The sequence below is a fragment of the Chiloscyllium plagiosum genome, unplaced genomic scaffold (assembly GCF_037043375.1).
Source record: "Chiloscyllium plagiosum isolate Xiang-an unplaced genomic scaffold, Cpla_swu_hap1 HiC_scaffold_37, whole genome shotgun sequence".
Classification (NCBI taxonomy): Eukaryota; Metazoa; Chordata; class Chondrichthyes; order Orectolobiformes; family Hemiscylliidae; genus Chiloscyllium; species Chiloscyllium plagiosum.
In genome coordinates this window covers 1,041,172-1,054,329 of record NW_028270175.1, presented here as the reverse complement: position 1 = coordinate 1,054,329, position 13,158 = coordinate 1,041,172, and the positions used below count along the sequence as shown (strand labels likewise).

The 13,158-nt window shown below is 44.2% G+C and overlaps 1 long non-coding RNA gene across 1 annotated transcript; it reads right to left on the bottom strand.

The window, feature by feature from the left end:
- Positions 1–99: 99 nt before the first annotated feature.
- LOC122540483 (uncharacterized) lies at positions 100–1,758 on the bottom strand. The gene is made up of 3 exons (XR_006309319.2): positions 1,656–1,758; positions 808–943; positions 100–163 (listed from the first exon to the last, which is right to left on the bottom strand). It is a non-coding gene; the product is annotated as an uncharacterized LOC122540483 (long non-coding RNA).
- Between the last annotated feature and the right edge of the window lie 11,400 nt (positions 1,759–13,158).

Genomic DNA, 13,158 nt, shown 5'->3' with positions numbered 1-13,158 from the left:
TGTGAAAAGGTTTAAGAGGTTTAAAAACACAGAAGTATAAGGGAAGTCACACCGGTATCTCTGTTTGAATAACGGCTACAGTTCCAACTCTGGGCAGGCATTCTCTTGAAGATTTGCTCTGGCCTCCAGTCCCTTCACCCAGTCAATCAGACTTCTTCAGTTCCTGTAATTTTATAAATACAAGATTAAAGTGTTCCAACAAGTTGAGAAATACTATTTTCCTTTATCCAGGGCTTCTTACAGATGAGACAAGAAAATTAATCTTTATTTCTGAAAGAGCAACCCAAATATTTAGTGATAATTTCATGCTTATTGGGTTTCCGATAATCATAATAGCAATTGGTCCTGAAATTAAGCTTGGACAAAAAGCTCACAAGGTACCCTCTTCATACCATAAAAATGTAATTTGATAGGTGAGGGATTACTTGCTTTGGTAACCCTTCTCAATATGCCCTGTAACCATCATACATTTAAATGGATATACACTCTTAGGTCGCTCTGTCCCAGCACATTATTGAGAACCCAACCAATGAGTCTAATTGCCTCTCCCTATACCTTTTGAAAAATATACCACCTCACACTTCTCTACATGAGATTCCATGTGATTTCCAAATGTGTAAACTGCTGTAAAACAGGATGTGAAATATAGTATGATATTTTGGGAAAAACTGCAACGTCAACACATGGAGATCTTTGCAAATGTCTACATATGTGGATGTGTGTCAGATAATGTGGCTGTATATGGTGATGTGTGTCAGTACATCTCCGTTTATTCTTCATGCTGCAGACATCTGATCACTTACTCACTCTATGAATAGTTCATTCAGTTTTTATGCCGCCCTCCCAACGCCCAAATTCTGCCACTCTCAGCAAGTGCTTCATCTTCCTGGTGTCTGCACCACTCTGCTCAAAAGCATCACTGGCTCGACCAATTAGAAACTGCCTGAAAGAGTAAATGGAAGATTTGAATTAGATTTCCGTTTGAAATATGAACCTGTACACACCATCCTCAGAATTCACACAGATACATTACTGTAGTTCCTTGGCTGAAAAATTTACTGTAAGTGATAATTATCAGAGCATACATCAGCAGGCAGTTTTTATTTAAATTAGAGAAAGGACCATAAACTGTCTTTCTGATTCATTCCCTTTTTCAAATCAGTCTGTGAGCGATTTTGTATGTAGATGTCATCCGCGAATTTATTAACCATATTCTCATCCAAATCGCTTATATAACATCAATGATCTCTGCTTTAAAGATTTTAAATCTGCATTTAACATAATTACGTAAAGTAACACCAATTGACATTAATTTGTGTTTTTTGTTATGATTTGAGCCGGGATGTTGTTCGTTTTGGAGTTTAATTCAACAACAGTGTAACTATCGAACAGTAATCGTGAAATCTGTAGTTTTCCAATAGTTGGGGCGTAAAGTCAAATTCCGTTGGGGTCGTTAATTACGGCAAACTACAACGGCCAAACTATGGAGTCCTTGTCCTAAACACAACAACATTGAAATATTTTAATCATTGCTACAACTTTCAGAAACGACCTCCCAGTCCCCACCCGCACGTTAGAATCCAGCCGTGTCCTGCTGCTCAGAAATATTCGCCACTCAATCAGCCGAATGCTGAGGACTGTCAGTTTCCACTCACCAGCCTGGGATCTTTGTGGTGAACTGCTGTCACAGCTGGAAAAAGAGGCTGAATGACAGAATCCCGGCCAGTCTCTGCGAGGTTTCCACTCACACTGGGAGCTGTCGGGAACTGCACCTGGGAACATTTCAACAATATCCTTCACAACACAAACTGTACTGGGGAACATTGGAACAACTTCGTCAAGCGTTCAGTAATTTGTTTTACACGTAAGTATTCATCACAATTCCGACTCCATTATCCTGCAATAAATCCCTCGGCCAGTCCGGAGTAGGAGGGACTGAGGGAAGAGTCCTTGGGTCTGGGGATACTGTTGCTGCCTGTTCTTGCATTTCAATAACGGAACCCTTCTACCATGGACAAACACTTCCTGCTCCAGGCCACGCCGGTTCCAATCTGCTACAGATCCCTGTGTCTGGGAATCATTCATTTCCATTCAGAAGGTCTGTGGCCAGGTGGGTGCTGCTTATAAACCGGAAATGATCTGTTGTACAATAAACACATTTCTAAAGAGTCAAGCGGTGAGTGCACCAAATGCTGAATTAATAAAAATTGGCCATCAGACAAGGGCAAGAAGCCAGTGGATCGTTATTTGTATAGAAATACTGTGCAGGGGTGTGGGGAAAGCAGGAGATTGGCACTGGGTAATGGAGCCAGAATAGGACCAATGGGCCGAACGACCTAATTCACAGCAACGATTCTGTGTTTCTGTGCTCATTGATGCTGCCAATCAGAAAGCAAACCACTCGACCAAAAACATCTTGTGCTAGACTAGTCAGAAGGTGCCAGGTTTAACCAAAATGTTAAACTTTGATTCAAACAAAAGGGTATGGATGCTGTCAAGCTGAAACCAAAATAGAAAGAGTTGGAGAAACTCAGTGGGTCTGGCAGCACCTGTGGAGAGAGAAAAACAGGTCCAGTGACCCTGGACTTCAGTGCTTTGATGAAGGAACATGTCAGTAGTCAGGAAGCCAATTGGAAAGGAACATCATTTAATGTTAAACACCAAATGCAGCCACTACTGGGCAGAAGATATAAAAGCTTAAACACCATAGCACCAGATTCAAGAACAGCTTGTTCCCACCATTATTAGACTTCTGAACGGACCTCTCAAATTTGAATCTTAACATTGATCTCGGTCCCTGTGCACCTTCTCTGCAGCCGACACATTGTATTCCTCGCTCTGTTCTATTGTCATTGTGCACTTTGTATGAGATGCTCTGCCTGTACTACACGCAAAACAAAACTTTTCACTGTACCTAAATCAAATTACTTGTGGTGTACAGAGGCTAGTCCTAGTCTGGGACAGACGGATCAGCAGCCCCATCCTTGCATGTGCTTTATGGATATTTTTAAACTTTTAATTACACAAACCCAGAGCAGGTGGGACTTGGACCTGGGTTATCTGGCTCAGGGACATGTCCAGAATATCACAAGAGCACATTGGGTCTGCTGTATTTTCTTTTTGAATCAATCTGCTCAGAGATGCATTGACACACCTCTGCAGTAGGCAAGACTTGAACCCAGGCCTCCTGGCTCCAGAGGTAGGAACACAACAACTGCACCACAAGAGCAGGTACAGCTCTCCACTGTCCACCAACAATTCACACAAATATTTCTGCCTGGTCTTGAACCAAGTTCCTGTCACACGTGAAACAAATGTGATAGTCACTACATCACAGAAAACAAGCCTGTTTTTTTATGTATGTTGACCTGTTTAGGGATGTTATTACAAACCCTGGAGCATGTGAGACTCGAACCCAGCCTTCTGGCTCAGAGTAGGGCTGCTACCATCGTGTCACAAGAGCTCTCTTCAGGTCTGTTCATGTTTTTCTTCTTTCAATTCAGACCTGCTTTATTTTTAGTTTTTTTCATGTTGGGTCTGCTTTTTTTAACATCTGGAAGAGTTATCACACACAACATTCCCACCAGCAAATCATCGTGACTTTCTTTTTTTTGTTTTTAATGATTAACTGCTACCAGTAGCCACCTGTGCAGCCAATTCAAAGTTTACAAATAATGCCCACGATATCAATGTGAACCATCAAAATTGATGGGGTGGGGTGGGCCTAGGGAGAGTGGGATAGGATTAAATCAAAAAGGCATTGAGAGAATTGATGGACACCACCTGTCCAAGGACACCCAGAAATAAATGTAATAATGGAAGGGGGCAGAATGGCAGCAGAGATGCCCTCCTCCATGGCCTACTACCTGGGTCTGTTTATAACTAGCCTGGCCAGGCCCAGAAGCAGGCCCATGAGGAGATCCTCCAATCTATCCACACCTCTCTGCACCGGGTGCCCAAAGATCAGGAGTGTGGGGCTGAAATTCAACCAAAAACACATCAAAAGAGTTTTCAAATAACTAAAAGGGGAGAGCAAATGCTTACACCAATAATATACATGGCCCACGGACTGCACAGTGACACAAGAGAATCTGTGGCACTGGGAGTCTGTGAATCACCGCAGGGAGAGTAGAATTACAATCCCTACAGTTTAGAAACAGGCCCTTCAGCCCAGCAAGTCTACACTGACCCTCCGAAGAGTAACCCACTGAGACTCATTCCCCAATTACTCTACATTTCCCCCGACTAATGCAGCTAACCTACATATCCCTGAACACTATGGGCAATTTAATATGCCGTGGCCCAACATTTCAACTCCCCCTCCCACTCTGCCGAGGATATGGAGGTCCTGGGCCTCCTTCACCATCGCTCCCTCACCACCAGACGCCTGAAGGAAGAACGCCTCATCTTCCGCCTTGGAACACTTCAACCCCAGGGCATCAATGTGGACTTCAACAGTTTCCTCATTTCTCCTTCCCCCACCTCACCCTAGTTCCAAACTTCCAGCTCAGCACTGTCCCCATGACTTGTCCGGACTTGTCCTACCTGCCTATCTCCTTTTCCACCTATCCACTCCACCCTCTCCTCCCTGACCTATCACCTTTATCCCCTCCCCCACTCACCCATTGTACTCTATGCTACTTTCTCCCCACCCCCATCCTCCTCTAGCTTATCTCTCCACACTTCAGGCTCACTGCCTTTATTCCTGATGAAGGGCTTTTGCCTGAAACGTCGATTTCGCTGCTCCTTGGATGCTGCCTGAACTGCTGTGCTCTTCCAGCACCAGTAATCCAGAATTCACCTAAACTGCACACCTTTGGACTGTGGGAGGAAATTAGAGCACCTGGAGGAAACCCCCTAGACATGGGGAGAATGTGCAAACTTCACACAGACAGTTGGTGGAATCGAACTGGGGTCCCTGGTGCTGTAGTGCTAACCACTGAGCCACCATGCCACCCTGATCAATGATTCCCCATGGGCCTTGTAAGGGTTAATTCAGGTCACCAGACTTGAAACGTTAACTCTGTTTCTCTCTCCACAGATGCTGCCAGAACTGCTGAATATCTTCAGCACTTTCTGTTTTTGTTGTTATTAAACCTTGAGATTGATTGGGGCTGAACCAATTAACTAATAAATACCAATCTCATGACATTTAACAGCCCAGAAAGATTTGAGCTGGTATTGCAGGGTCAATCAGTCCTCTGCTGCCTGCTCACTGCTGCAAGGAGAGACCGGAGAAATCCGAATAATTCAGAACAGACACTATTGCACCAACGACTCTCAGACTCTCTGTCTGTGTCTTGATGGATGAGAAACAATGTCAACTACAAGCTAGCTCCTGGAGTGAGTTCCCTGCATTATATGGTGAGCACAGGAGAACCTGATGGTATACTGGAGATTCCTGTTACACCTCCTGATAAAAACAAATCCTGCTGATGCTGGAAATCTGAAACATAACAAGAGGATGCTGGAGAAACCCAAGAGGTCTGGCAGTGTCTGTGGAGAGAGAAACAGAGTTAATTTTAAGTCTAATATGACTTTTCTTCAGGACTAAACAGCTTTGTTATTGCCCAGACCTGATATGAAGCAGTTTAGTCACTGTCAGCACTGCACTGATCCTGGGTTGGGATGAGAATGTAACCTTCTCAGGTTTTAGAAAAGCTGCAACAACTGGTGTGGAGTGTAATGGTGATATCTGTGGTCGGAGACACTTGGCAGTGCATGGGAATGTGCTGGAGCCCAGGAGGGTCTGCAGAATTCTCTCAGCGACAGAGGGAAGTGTCCAAACTGCATGGGACAAGGCAACAGAATGAGTGGAAAATGTTCTTTGTGCGATGGGTTGCTGAGTGCAGCCTCCCATTCTGCACAGAAGCAGCACGTGCAGGCTGTGGTTAAAGAGGTAGCCCTAAAGCTGTTACAATAGGAGGGGGAGTTCCAAGATAACTGAAATGTGAACTGTTTCTAGAAAGCCCACTTCAACTGAAGCCATGAAGGATGTGGTGAGTGTGAGTGTGTTCAACAATGTAAATGTCGTTTGTGCAACTCACTTAGAAAACCATGAGTCATTTTTCGCTGCTGCACTCAATGCCATTTACAAAAAAACTATCAGAAAAAGTGCATGAATCCATGTAAGATTCTGTAAATCCATTTTCAGTCTGACCATTGTGGCAGTCTTACACAGGGAAGCTCACACCTTCAATTCATTATCTGGGCCAACATGACACCAATTGTTAAAGTTCACTTGAGAATGTAACTTTTAAAAAACTGTCATTTACATATGAAAGAACTGAAACCAACATGGTCAGTGTAAGAGATGAGAGACTTAACAAACAATCCAGATCCTTTTCAATGTATAATTTCAGTTATATCACACTGTAAACGTTTGCTATAAATTCTGTGTCTTATAATCTTATACTCCACAACCACCTATGAAGGAACAGCGCTCCGAAAGCTAGTGCTCCCAATTAAACCTGTTGGATTATAACCTGGTGTTGTGGGATTTTTAACTTTTTCAGAAAAAAGGTGATAGGCAGCAGTTTAAGTGTTTGTTTTTCTGAGTGCTTGACAGGTTTTCACCTGCAGATTGGAGAGATAGCAATAATCCATGGTTTGGGAGATTTGTTGCTGTTGTTATCATGAAACTGTAAAATTATGTGAAACTGTATACATTTCTGGTGAAGTTACAAGTAAAACTGTGTCCGATTCTAGTCAGGCCTGTCTCATTTCTGATGAAGGGCTTATGCCTGAAATGTAGATCCTCCTGCTCTTCAGATGCTGCCTGACTGGCTGTGCTTTTCCAGCAACACACTCTTTGACTCCAATTCTAGTCACCACACATTAAGGAAGGTGTGAATACTACACTACTGTTTTTACCAAATCAGAAAATGGTGACAATGGCTTAGTTGAAAATGTGGATGGTCAGCAACTGAACAGTATAGTGATAGATAAAGAAGAGGTACTAAAAATACAGGAAGCATTCTAGGGAGAGAAGTCACCAGGCCCAGATGGGATGACTCCTAGATTCCTGAGAGAGGTAAGGGAACAAAGTGCAAATCCGTTGACAGAAGTTCTCCAGGCCTGTTGGAACACCAGATTAGTACCAGGGGATTGGAGAATTGTAAATGTGACACCATCGTTTAAGAATGTGACAAAGGAAAACCCAGGAAACTACAGACCCATCAGTGGAAAAACTGATGGACGCCATAATACAGGATAAAGTAAATATACACTTAGAGAAAAACAAATTAATACTAGAGTCATAGTGATGTACAGCATGGAAACAGATCCTTCGGTCCAACCCGTCCATGCTGACCAGATATCCCAACCCAATCGAGTCCCACCTGCCAGCACCCGGCCCATTTCCCTCTAATCCCTTCCTATTCATATAACCATCCAAATGCCTCTTAAATGTTGCAATTATATCAGCCTGCACCACTTCCTCTGGCAACTCATTTCATACACGTACCACCATCTGTGTGAAAAAGCTGGCCCTTAGGTCTCGTTTATATCTTTCCTCTCTCACCCTAAACCTGGACTCCCTGACCCAAAGGGAAAAGACTTTGCCTATTTACCCTATCCATGCCTCTATAAGGTCACCCCTCAGCCCTCCGATGCTCCAGGGAAAACAGCCCCAGCCTGTTCAGCCTCTCCCTATAGCTCAAATCCTCCAACTCTGGCAACATTCTTGTAAATCTTTTCTGAACCCTCTCAAGTTTCACAACATCTTTCCAATAGGAAGGAGACCAGAATTGCACATAGTATTCCAACAGTGGCCTAACCAATGTCCTGTACAGTCACAACATGACCTCCCAATCCCTGTCCTCAATACTCTGACCAATACAGAAATGCATACCAAACTCTTTCTTCACTATCCTGCGACTCCACTTTCAAGGAGCTAAGAATCTGCACTCCAAGGTCTCTTTGTTCAGCAACACTCCCAAGGACCTTACCATTAACTGTATAAGTCCTGCTAAGATTTGCTTTCCCAAAATGCAACACCTCGCATTTATCTGAATTAAACTCCATCTGCCACTTCTCTGCTCATTGGCCCAACTGGTCCAGATCCTGTTGTAATCTGAGGTAACCCTCTTTTCGCTGTCCACTACACCTCCAATTTTGGTGTCATCTGCAAACTTACTAATCCGTACCTCTTATGCTCGCATCCAAATCATTTATGTAAATTACAAAATGTAGAGGACCCAGCACCAATCCTTTTGGCACTCCACTGGTCACAGGCCTCCATTCTGAAAAACAACCCTCCACCACCACCCTCTTTAGCATGCTTTAGCAAGGTAGGTCATATCTGACATTTGTTATTGAGTTTTCTGATGAGGGTAGTGCTGTGGACATTGTGTATTTGGACTTGCAGAAAGTATTTGATACAGTGCCACATGGCAGGTTGGTTAGCAGATTAGAAATGTTTGGGATTGATTAGTTTTTGGCAGCATGAATTAGAAGTCAGCTAAAAGATAGGAAACAGAGGATAGGTATAGATGGAGAAAGTGAGGACTGCAGATGCTGGAGAGTTATAGATGGGCATTTATCAGATTGGAGACAAATTGAAAGTGGTGTTCTCCAGGGATCGGTGTTGGAACCCTTGTTTTTCTGATTGAAATAAATGATTTGGAGATGTGTCTTGAGGGAAAAATCTCTAAATTTGCAGGTGATACTAAGCTCAGGAGATGAGCGAACTGTGAGGCTGACACTGAGCAACTTCAGAGGGACATTGACAAGTTGACCAAATGAGCAGACACCTGCCAGAATTTCAGTCTAGAGAAATGTGGGCTAATGCATTTTGGGAGAAGGAACACAGAGAGACAATACAGGCCTCAATGGCACAGCTCTGAGGGAGGACAGGAGCAGAGGTAGCTCAGGATTCATGGGCATGATTCTCTGAAGTGGCCAGGCAAATTGAAACAGTTGTTAAGAACCTTACAGAATCCTTGGGTTTATAAATAGAGGCATAGAGTATAAAAGTGAGGAAGTGATGCTACACTTGTACGAATCATTGGTCAGAGTACATTTGGAGTTTGCGTTTGGTTCTGAGCAGCTTATTGAAGGATGTTAAAGCCCTGGGAGCGAGTGCAAAGGAGCTTTACCAGAATGACATCAGGAATGACGGATTTTAGATACAAGGAAAAAATTAGAGAAATTGGACTTTTTCTCTGTGGAGCAGAGAAGATTTAGAGACCTAATTGAGGTGTTCAAAATTATGAACTATTTTGCCCGGTAAAGAACAGTGTTCGGTTTCCATTAGTTAGTGGGGTCACGATTTCAAGATTGTCAACGCGAGAGCTAGGAGTGAGAGGAGGAGGAACTTCTTTAGTCAAAGAGTTGTTTGGAGTTGGAATGTGTTGCCTGGAGGCAGATTCTGTATGAGGCTTCATTGGAGAGTTGGGTATGTATTTGGAAATGATGAATTTTAGAGCACCATGGAGATAGAGCTGGATAATGGGATTAGCTGGGTGGTTCTTTCAGGAGCCAGTACAGACACAATGGGTTAAATGGCCTCCTTCTGTACTGTAAAATTTTATGATTCTATACACATGGGAAAGAGCAGGGAATGGGATTTATTGAAAAAAAAATGCTGGCGATCACAGCAGTCAGGCAGCATCCATGGAGAGAGAGAAAGCTAATGTTTTGAGTCTAGATGACTCTTCATCAGAGCTGAAGTGAAGAGTCATCTCGACTCAAAGCATTAGCTTGATGTCTCTCCGTGGATCTTGTCTGACCCACTGTGATCTCCAGCATTTTGTTGTTTTCAGTTCAGATTCCTGCATCTGCAGTAATTTGCTCCGACGTGGGATTTATTGAATTGAATAAAGTATGAAGGGTCACATGACTGTATGGTACAACTGAAAATGTGTTGCTGTCGAAGCGCAGCAGGTCAGGCAGCATCCAGGGAACAGGAGTATCGACGTTTCGGGCATAAGCCCTTCTTCAGGAATGAGGAAAGTTTGTCCAGCAGGCTAAGATAAAAGGTAGGGAGGAGGGACTAGGGGGAGGGGCGTCGGAAATGTGATAGGTGGAAAGAGGTCAAGGTGAGGGTGATAGGTCAGACTGGGGTGGGGGTGGAGAGGTCAGGAAGAAGATTGCAGGTTAGGAAGGCGGTGCTGAATTCGATGGATTTGACTGAGACAAGGTGGGGGAAGGGGAAATGAGGAAACTGGTGAAATCCGAGTTCATCCCTTGTGGTTGGAGGGTTCCTAGGCGGAAAATGAGGCGCTCTGCCTCCAACCGTCGTGTTGTTGTGGTCTGGCGATGGAGGAGTCCAAAGACCTGCATATCTTTGGTGGAGTGGGAGGGGGAGTTGAAGTGTTGAGCCACAGGGTGGTTGGGTTGGTTGGTCCGGGTGTCCCAGAGGTGTTCTCTGAAACGCTCTGCAAGTAGGCGGCCTGTCTCCCCAATATAGAGGAGGCCACATCGGGTGCAGAGGATGCAATAGATGATGTGTGTGGAGGTGCAGGTGAATCTGTGGCGGATATGGAAGTTTCCTTTGGGGCCTTGGAGGGAGGTGAGGGGGGAGGTGCAATCTTCTTCCTGACCTCTCCGCCCCCACCCAGTCTGACCTATCACCCTCACCTTGACCTCTTTCCACCTATCACATTTCCGACGCCCCTCCCCCTAGTCCCTCCTCCCTACCTTTTATCTTAGCCTGCTGGACAAACTTTCCTCATTCCTGAAGAAGGGCTTATGCCCGAAACTTCGATTCTCCTGTTCCCTGGATGCTGCCTGACCTGCTGCGCTTCTCCAGCAACACATTTTCAGCTCTGATCTCCAGCATCTGCAGACCTCACTTTCTCCTGTATGGTACAACATCCGGGAAGATAAGAGGAGATAAAGAGAAAACTGTATCTGGTTCTCAAACTGCAAGTAGGGTTTGGTTTGGTACTATCTGTATATTGCTTGTTGTGAACAGTCCAAGGGACATACTGTCTGAGATGATAAAGTGTCTTTGGGACATAGGGCCGAGGATTGTTTTAGCTTGACTGCAGCAATGACGTCACTGATGAATACATTGCGGCAGCATGAAATTTGCTTGTTGCTCAAAGTTTTGTGATACATTTCCCTTTCAGAGTAATCAGGGGTAAACTGGGCACGTTCCAGGAGATGGAGTGTATAAACATTTTAACAAGATCAGCCAGGTGGACCTCCTAGAATATGAGTTCCTGATTGGACCAGATTAACAGCCCCAATCAGGGAGCACTGGCCAACAGGTATAAACAAGAGTGTCTTCCTTTTCTTCCTGGTGGTGGAAAAAGATTCATGCACCTTGTGTCTTTCACTGTGCTTCACACCTGCACACACACATGGGAAAAATTAAAAAAAACAGGAGAACCAGGGCTTCTGTTCGCTCTGAAAAAAAAACAAGAGAGTCTTCCTTTTCTTCCTGGTGGTGGAAATTGAATAAAGATTCGTGCACCTTGTGTCTCTCACTGTGTCTCACACCTGCACACACACACCATGGGTGCTGGGAGAAAAATAAGCACTACCGCAGTTAGGCGGCAGTGTGGGGGGGTAAAAAGAACAAGAGTGTCAGAGGTTCTGTTCACTCTGGGAGCTGGCTCTGATGGAGCTGGATCCCCTCACAAGGATTCTCCATGTGAAAATAAAGGGTGACTTGGTGATGGGATACTGACCTCTGTGGAGATATTTCAGAGTGACTGACCGCTGAATATCACACACAGTCAGGGCCAGTCGCAAGGCAATGCCCTCACCAATCAGTGTCAACCTGCCTGGTTTAAAATTTAGATAGATTCTAATCAACTTGCTCAGAGATGTTGTGACACACCTCCGGAGCAGACGGGACTTCGACATGGATCTTCTGGCCAAAGATAGGAACACTACAACAACAACACAAGAGCCAATTTCCCTCAATTTCTCAGATAGAAAGCAGACGAATTCAAGTTGCAGTTGTTCACCAAGGAAGAGAATGATGTGATTGAGAAACATGATAATCAGCTTGCCAAATCTTCCCAATTGTAATATGGGGCACGTAGCAAGGTTGCATGGTCCCTACCTCAAGGCCAGAATGCCCAGAAGTAAAAGTCTGAAATGTTTGCTGTATCTTTAAATAAGGCATGAGGGTTAAGGCCAAAGAAATGTCAGTGTAGAAGTGACAAGCCTTTTCCTGTCCAAATGGAACTCAAACAATAAAGCTTTGGAAATTATTCCCTGCAATAAATTATTGTCAATTTCTAAAAAATCATGGGAGCTGCTGTTCAGTGTTTACTCCTCCGTCACCAAATCACTGTGGGTGTTTTGTTTTAAGCTATGACCAGTAAGTTACTCATGTTTTCATTGGTTAATTTATATGTCAAACCTGTTGAGGGTAATGGGGAGTTGGGGACAGTGCTCCTGTCCTCCTGTCTTTATCATCACATCCATCTGATTTCCTTTCTCAACAATTGCCTTCTCTTCACTTGTCAATGTCATTGTTACTAACATGTTATTATTAATGAGCTGGTTTGAACACCATGTGATCGAATGCATTAGTTAGGTTGTTGATCAGCAGCTCGCTGTATAACTGAGGAGAGATCTAAGGCCTGGACCATGAGAAAACGTTAGACAGTCTTAGCCTGTAGGAACTGGAGTTTAGAAGAATCAGATGTGACTTAATTGAAGCATATAACAACCTGAGGGGACTTAGCTGGGTAGATATGGAAAGGACATTTCCTTTTATGGGCTGGCATGGTGGTTAGCACTGCTGTCTCACAGCATTGGGAACCTGAGTTCAATTCCAGCCTCAGGCGATTGTGTGGAGTTTGCACATTCTCCATGTGTCTGTGTGGGTTTCCTCCAGGTGCTCCAGTTTCCCCCCAAGGATGTGCAGGTTAGGTGGATTTAACCATGAGAAATGTGGCGTTATGGTGATAGGGTAGGGTGACAGGGTCTGGGTGGGCTGCTCTTTGGAGGGTTGGTATGGACTTGATGGGCCAAATTACCTCTTTCTGCAATGTAGGGATTCTATGATTCTTGTGGGAGGGTCTAGAACTAGGGGTCACTGTTTAAAAATAAGGACACTTCAGACAGAGATAAGGAAACCTTTTCTCTCTGATGGTTGTGAGACTTTGGAATTTCCTTCCTCAAAATGCAGTGGATACAGATTCTTTAAATATTTTAAAGCAGAGGGAGATAGATTCCTGATCACAAAAGGGG